Below are 8,456 nucleotides of genomic sequence, written 5' to 3'. Positions count from 1 at the left end.
CACACAAGTGAACGAGCGGAATACCAAAGTCGAACTACCCCTCTGACATTTGAGAATAGTATATATAATATCAACCTGTCCTAAGGACATTTTATAATGTATATAAATACACACGTTTAAGAGTTACATATATTAATCATTTTGACATAAGATCAGTCCGCATGTATCCTGCACTATAATATTCATAAATCATGTCATGTTCCATAGTGCACATTATGAAATAAAAACCTTAATATATGTATATACATGTTGACTTGTCATTCTTTTTGAATATAGCGTGTATGACTCATTAGCCTGTGCAAACAGCTATACGACAATTCCTCCTTTACTTATATATAAAAAAAAAATAAAAAAAGTATTAAACAAGGTATTAAATATCAAATATTTCAAACTCGTTCTAACAAATTAAAAAAAAATCTAAAATCAACTTGACATCTGTTTTACCCCTAAGGTAAGGGTGTTATACATCAACCTTTTGTCACTTTATTTTAAAAGAAAAATCACCTTAGGTAATATCATCTCTGATTGGTCAATTGAATATCGTGTGTAACCTTTTCATGTTTGAATTCATTTTAATAGAATTATTGTTAAATGTTCGATTAATCTTTATGCAAAAAAAATACAAAAATAATATGTTAAAGTAACATGAGGTAAATAATTATTATAGCTTTATAAGTTTTTCAATAAATATTAAATTTCCTTTATTTCATCATAAACAAGGAAAAAAAAAGTTAATTTCTAGAGATCAAGAAAACATAAAAAACAAACAAATAAGTTAACAATTTTCAAAGAACAAATTATTTTAAGAATATTAATTAGAAAAACTTTAAGGTATAAAATTTAACAGAATTATATGTATGATAAGAGTAGAAAAGATATTTATATACGAAAAAGTTTAAAAAATATTATAAACAATTGATAATTGATAAAATGTCCAGGTGTTTCATTTCCTGTAAAACGTGTATTGTGCATGCGCATTGAACACTTCCTGTGACAGGTATATTTTTTTGTAACAGGTACTTGCTGACATCGGTATGGCTTGGTCGTCGTGACGTGTCGGGAATTTCAAATCGTTGGTATGTAGCTTTCTAAAGTATAATTTTAAATTGACACTCATAATTGTTCATAAATGTTTGATGTTCTTGAAGATTCTTTTAAATTAATATATATGTATTTGATATGTGTAAACGTAGACTTTATACACAAGTTGATAAAGTTATATTCGAATATTTATTGGCACATCTGTAAACGCTGTTCTTGTTTCGTCGTTGTAAAAAGAATGTCTTGTATTGAACAATACAACAAAGTGATGATAGATCTATAATTCTTCATTTATGTAGCAATGTTTTTGAGTAAAAAGATAATTAAATTAACAGTTTGCTGTTACACGATTCTCGCAAATGTTTATGTGATATTTATTTTGGATATCTCTGTCGCGCACAAATAATTATTTTTGATAAGAAGTTGTCATCAGTATTTCTCTCTGGGTTTTTGTTTTTTAAGTTTAATAACACATAGAAAAACACATTCTATTGATAAACGGAAGTTTTCGGCTTCTCTGGTTGAAGACAGGAACAAAAGTTTATTTGATTCCACAATTTTGTTGTTGTTGTTGTTGTTGACGGCTGTAACAGCATAGTTATGTTTTTTAAACATCGTAGACGCTTATTTCATATAATATTACATCGAAGAAGGAGTTTATGGTAATATCTGCATGGTTTTAAATCGAAGAAAGTGTGTCTCCATGGATTTTTTTTGTACATAGTTTGACATCGTAGACTGTTGACATCGTAGACTGTTGGCATCGTAGACTGTTGGCATCGTAGACTGTTGGCATCGTAGAGGCTGACTGTAATAGTTTCTAGTCAGGCGGTGTTTGACTGTACCGGCGAATTCGCTCGCACCTCTCTGTCTTGACTGGACGACAAGTGATCGTTAGACCAATATTTTGCATTTTCGTCCGTTGTCAGATCGGTTAATAGATATTATATACAATAAACATAATTTTGTTTCAGATATATGAACAACAAGACAACTGTCATAAAATGCATAGGATAAGAATTCCAATGAAAGATGTTCTCTAGTGTAAGTATCTTATTTATGTAATACTTGATATCTAAAATTTTTTTACTTTTCTAGACATATTTTGTTACTTTTTTAACTAAGCTATTAACTTTAGTTTTATTTCGACAATAAGACTTATCCCAATTTAAACTTTATTTAATGATTGTGCGTTGACAGTTGAAACATGTATGTATACACATGTTATTCTAATATGAAATAAAGTAAATAATCAATTTGAAACTCATGATTAAGTGCTGTCATTTACTTTAAAATGCATTTTAATTAACCGATCTATTAATAAACATATAGCAAATAACGATCATTTTAATCAATGAAAAATCAAAAATATATTTCTAATAAAAGCAAGTTGAAAATTGATATAAATGAATACAACCACCAAAATATAAAGATATATGATTAAATAATGTAATTTTCTGTTTTGTTTTATTATCGTTTCTTGTAACATATATATTTTTTTCTTATATAATAACTATTTACAATGCCTGAGGTCAATTTACCGAAAATTAGTATAGCACATAACACGGAATATAACGTTCTATAACAATTCAGCTAATCCTTGTAAAATCATTTTAAAACTTGATTTCGACCCTTTATCTTTACTTTGTAACTTTGTGTTTACCTTACCAGATACTTTATATCGAGGTTTTACAATACTTTTCTTTTTACTAGAAATAGAGTTTATAAACATTTCATTATCTGAATCATTGTCATCAGCCATTGAATCTGACTGAATAGCATTATATGCTGCTTGTGACTGAGGATTGCTATTTACTTGTATGGAATTTGAGTCTGATAATTCTGAATCAGTCTGCGATTGCATTTCTTCTGAATGTGCATTACTTTGAGTATTGTCATTATTTGAAATTTGTTGTTGTTGTCGAAGATGTTTCTGTAATTCGGCTAATGGAATATCATCTTCACTATCAGAATTTGACCTTTCTTTTCTAACATTTTTAGCAACTTGGGGTAATACTGATTCTGGTATTTCTGGAGCATCATCAGTATCGCTATTTTCAGGTGTTACTACAAATGTGGCATTTCTTTTTGGTCGGCAAGTATCATCTGCTTTTGGTATTGACCAGTCATTAATATTTGCGAGCCTAATTTGTTCTGCATGGACTTTAACTGTTGAATTGTCAAACTGATTTTTTATTATATAAGTTAATGGTGACCTTTTCTCCATAATTCTATAAAATGGCTTCCAATTCACATCTAGTTTGCTTCTCTTACGAAAATTCTTATAAAATAGGGGATCGCCTATTTCAAATTTGATATCTTTTGCGGTCTTATCTGCATAGCTAGCTTGTTCTCGTTTTGCTTTTATAAGGTTCTTATAAACAGATAGAAAAGTATTATGTTGTTCTTGTAATACAATTTTGTGATACTCTTCGCCATGATAGCGCTGCCTTGGTTGTAGCAACAGGTCAACCGGTAATATGGCCTCACGGTTATATAACAAATAAAATGGACTATGCTTTGAAGTCCTAGAGACATTGAATCTAAGTGCGGCTAGTGTCATGTTAAGATGAATATCCCATTGTTTGAGATTTCCCTGAATTCTTTTAGCTAAGATATCATGTATGACGTGGTGAGAACGTTCATTTTTCGCGTTTCCGGCAGCATGATAGGTAGTTGTACGCACGTGATCAATTTTTAACTCTTTAAGTGTTTCTTTAAAGCATTACTTGTAAATTCTGATCCATTGTCAGTGACAATTTGTAATGGACATGCGTATCTAGGGTAAATTTCTTCTAATAGTAAATGTATAATTGTATCAGTACTTTTGTCAGCAGTAGGGAAACACTCGGGATAACCACTGTAAAGGTCAATAAAACAAATAATGTAGCGGTTACAACTCATTGTTTTCTCATAGGGCCCAATAACGTCGATACTCATTGTCTGGAATGAATACATTGGTACTCTTGTTTCGCCCATAGGTGCTTTTATTTTTGTAAGATTACGTGACTGACAATCAACACATTTAGAAACATATTCATACAATTCTTTGAACATATTTGGCCAAAAATATTTTTGTTTTATTGTTGTAAATAACCTCTGTGTTCCTGGGTGACCATTATTTAAATGATATTGAGTAATGACAAGGTGTTTTAAAGTGTTGCGGAACAAACAATCTAAGATTAGGATTATCATCTACATTAGACAGATAATAAAGAACTTGGTCAATTTCTAAATATTTGCTCTGCACTGATTTAGTTGGCTGTCCGTGACGTAGTAACATTTTCAGTTCAAGAATAGTTTGATCTTTATCTTGCTCTGAGGCCATATTTAATTTTTCGAATTGTTTAATATCTTCTACAATTGGCTCTTGAAATTGGTATTCTTTGTTTGCTATTTCTTTGGCATTAAAGTGTGTAGAATCAAAAGCATTTACTTCATAGCTTTCATCAGTTTTCACAGCATGTGCATCATCATTATTTGAATTATTACTTGAATTTGAGACTGTTATTTCGAAGGCATTGTCATTTATATCAGGCTCATAAAGTTCAATATCGGACTTGTTAGCATTTTTATCATCAGCTGGAGGTCTAGAAAAGAAATCGGCAATTAAATTTAATTTTCCTGGCAAATATTCAATTTTACAGTTATAGGCAGAAATATTTAAAGCCCAAAGCTGAATTCTTTTGTTTTGCATAGGTGCTTCTAGAAGATATTTTAAAGGTTTATGGTCTGTAAATATAGTAAACTCTGCATTATGTAAATAAACATCTAATTTTTGTAACGCATAATGAATACTGAATGCTTCTTTTTCTATGGTACTGTACTTTCTTTGAGATTCACTTAATTTATGAGATAAGAAGTATATAGGTTTTTCAATACCAGATTTGTCACATTTCTGACTTAAACATGCTCCGACCACTAAATCTGAGGAGTCCGTGTATAGAATATAAGGCTTATTTGGGTCTGGGAATGCTAAAAGTGGAATACGTGTTAACATTTTCTTTAATTGTTCAAAACTTTCTTGACATTCTTTTGTCCATTTGAACAAAACACATTTTCTTGTAAGATTGATTAGAGGTTCAACAATTTTAGAATATTTAGGGCAAAATCTTCTATAAAAACCAGCAGCACCAAGTAAAGATCTGACATCTTTAACACATTTTGGTACCGGAAGTGACCTAATAGCTTTTACTTTTTCTGGGTCTGGTTTTATACCTCCATGATCAATTATAAAACCAAGGTACTTTGTTTGTTGCTGAATAAAACTGCACTTTTTCAGTTTAAGTTTTAATTTATGCTCTTTAAGCTTTGAAAATACTTTCTGTATATGTGATAGATGTTCATTTAATGACTTCGAAAATATTAGAATGTCGTCAAGATAACTGACAGCAAATGCCTCTAAACCTTGTAAGACATGTGACATGAGTTCTTGGAAAACTCCAGGGGCAGAAACTAGGCCAAATGGAACCACATTATATTCGAAAAGTCCTTTGAATGTCGTAAAAGCCGTTTTTTCCTTGTCTGATTCATGTACGGGTATCTGCCAAAACCCTGAGCGCATGTCTAGTGTTGTAAAATATTTTGAAGACCCTAGTAGTGTTAAAATATCATCAATTAATGGGAGAGGATATGATGTTGGCTTTGTAATTTTATTCAATTGTCTAAAATCAACACAAAACCGTTTGGAGCCGTCTTTTTTTCCGACAATAACAACAGGAAATGAATAAGGGCTATGACTTCTTCTTATAATATTAGCATCTAACATCTCATCGATTGCGTCACTCATAAATTTTCTATTGTTTAAAGGTGTGCGATATGGGCGTAATTTGATTGGAGGATGATTACCTGTTGGTATTTTCATGGTTACAGTATCTGTCTGTGATAATTCAGAATCTTTATTTGCGAAAATATTTCTATTTTTCCTTAATAAGTCTCTAACAATATTAAAATGCTCTGAAGGTGTATGAATATCATGTTCGAAATCGTTGTTAAGAGGGGAAGTTGTTTGAAGAGCCTCTGTGACCGAGTTAATGCTCTCAACTTCTGAAACTTTAGCAACTACTGAATCTCGTTTCAATCTTATAGTTTTATGTGTATTATTGACAATCATAATAGGAAATCTTCTATCAGCCGAAAGTTTCATAACAGAATTTGTTATCATAAGACCTGGTTCAGAAGCAATCATTCCAGTTTCTATACTTTTTAATTCATATAATTTATCATTTTCCAAGCCTGGATTTTGTTTTAACTTAGCAGTGCACACATTAACTGTTTGAGGTTTCAGAATAACATCCTGTTTTAATCTAACAATTGATGCAATATGAATATCTTCTTCGAGGGGTACATATGTATTATTAACTCTTAAGCAGCCTAAATCAAAATATAATCTAACGCCATTTTGTGTTAACCAATCACGGCCTAAAATAATATTTCTATTCATTTTAGAAACAACATAGAATTTTTGGGTTGTTTCTGTTTTCCCTATTTGAAAATTTAGATTTATATAACCATCTATATGTAAATAATTTCCGTCAACTGAACATAAATTTATTTTCTGTTTTATAAGTTGAGGAGGATTCTTCAATTTTCTATATATTCTGCGATGCAGAAGACAAACTTCAGCACCTGAATCTACTAACGATCTGTATTTATAGTTTTCTATTTTAATCAAACACGAATTAGGGCTTCCAGCTAATGCTATACTAAATTTTGGTATTTTATCGTTCCTGTCAATGACCCCTTTGTGACAGGAACTTGCTAGTTTTCATGAAAATTTATTTTGTTTCTGTCGTAAAAATATTTTTTACGACATTCTCGCATAATATGACCAAAATTATTACATTTCCAGCACTTAATCTTTGATTTCAAACTATTATTGCTATTATTTTTCCTAAATCGTGAAAAATTTTGTCGGTGAAATACAGAATATATTTCATTTTTCCAAAATCTACAACTACGCACATGGTGACCTGGTCTCTTACAGTACACGCAAAAAATTCTTGTATAATAATGATTAAAATTATTTGCTTTGTAATTCATGTATTTTGCGTGATTTTGAGAATTAGAAAATTTTACTCTGGCAGAAAATCTAGCTCTGAAATTCTGTTCATTCATTGCGCAAGAAATTGCTTCTTGTAAAGTTTTTGGCTTTTCTCTCATAAGTTTAAGTTTTAAATAATTATGCGCTAAATTATCCGTAAACAATTCCACTAACTGAAGTTCAATTAAACTATTATCTCCTAGTTTATAATTTTCATAAGCGGTTTCAGCACAATTAATAAATTTTTCCCCAAAAATTTGAACACTTTCTCCCAAATCTTGTTTTAAATTTCTCAAAAGATAAAATTCATGATGTAAATCTTTAATTTCCCCAAATCTAGTACTTATTTCTTCTTTTAATTGTTCCCACGAATTACGATGATTATCACGCAAATATCTACATATAAAATCGCTTACAGTCCCTTTACTTGATTGAAATGCGACTAATTTTATTTTATTATCATCCAAACCTTTTAAAACAGCATATTTTTCTATAGATTTTATCCAGTCATTAAAATATTTAGAATTTCCATCAAAATTTTGTACTATTTCTGATAAACCCTGTGTACCTATGACAGTTGAAATATTGTCCAATTTACCCGACAAATTTTCAAAAATTGTAGCAATTTCTTGATCTGACATCTTCAAAATTAGCAAATTACAGGTATATAAACGATCACTCACCTTTAATTTTCTGTTTCAGGTACTTCGTTGTGTCCCGCTGTCCAAAATCGTCGCTTCGACATCGCTGGTCTTAGGCGCCAAATCAACCGTTGTCGTATAACGGAGAAAGAACTCACGGATGTTACATACTTTTAATATACAAAATACAAACACACAAGTGAACGAGTGGAATACCAAAGTCGAACTCCCCTCTGACATTTGAGAATAGTATATATAATATCAACCTGTCCTAAGGACATTTTATAATGTATATAAATACACACGTTTTAGAGTTACATATATTAATCATTTTGACATAAGATCAGTCCGCATGTATCCTGCACTATAATATTCATAAATCATGTCATGTTCCATAGTGCACATTATGAAATAAAAACCTTAATATATGTATATACATGTTGACTTGTCATTCTTTTTGAATATAGCGTGTATGACTCATTAGCCTGTGCAAACAGCTATACGACAATAGGAATGATCAGTACCAAGTCTAGTTGTGCATATTGTCAGCATATTCCGGTTCAATGATTTTTGTCAGCGTTATGGCCCTTTAATAATTTTTATTAATGGCCCTTTATGGCCCGTTATGGCCCTTTGATAAAAAGGTGTTTTTTCTGTGTGTTGCCAGATACACAAAAGCTTGTCTGGACTACTCCTCATAAACTGCTGGTGCAGTTTCATCCAATCTTTAC

At 30.8% G+C, this 8,456-nt stretch overlaps 1 long non-coding RNA gene across 1 annotated transcript; it reads left to right on the top strand.

Annotated features, from left to right (window-relative positions):
* Nucleotides 1–730: 730 nt before the first annotated feature.
* LOC132723139 (uncharacterized) lies at nt 731–8,229 on the top strand. Its single transcript, XR_009624702.1, has 3 exons — nt 731–1,076; nt 2,016–2,085; nt 7,787–8,229. It is a non-coding gene; the product is annotated as an uncharacterized LOC132723139 (long non-coding RNA).
* The last annotated feature ends 227 nt before the right edge of the window (nt 8,230–8,456 follow it).

This window comes from Ruditapes philippinarum, unplaced genomic scaffold (genome assembly GCF_026571515.1).
Source record: "Ruditapes philippinarum isolate M1 unplaced genomic scaffold, ASM2657151v2 ctg5528_1_1_1_1, whole genome shotgun sequence".
Classification (NCBI taxonomy): domain Eukaryota; kingdom Metazoa; phylum Mollusca; class Bivalvia; order Venerida; family Veneridae; genus Ruditapes; species Ruditapes philippinarum.
This window is presented reverse-complemented; position numbering and strand designations above follow the sequence as displayed.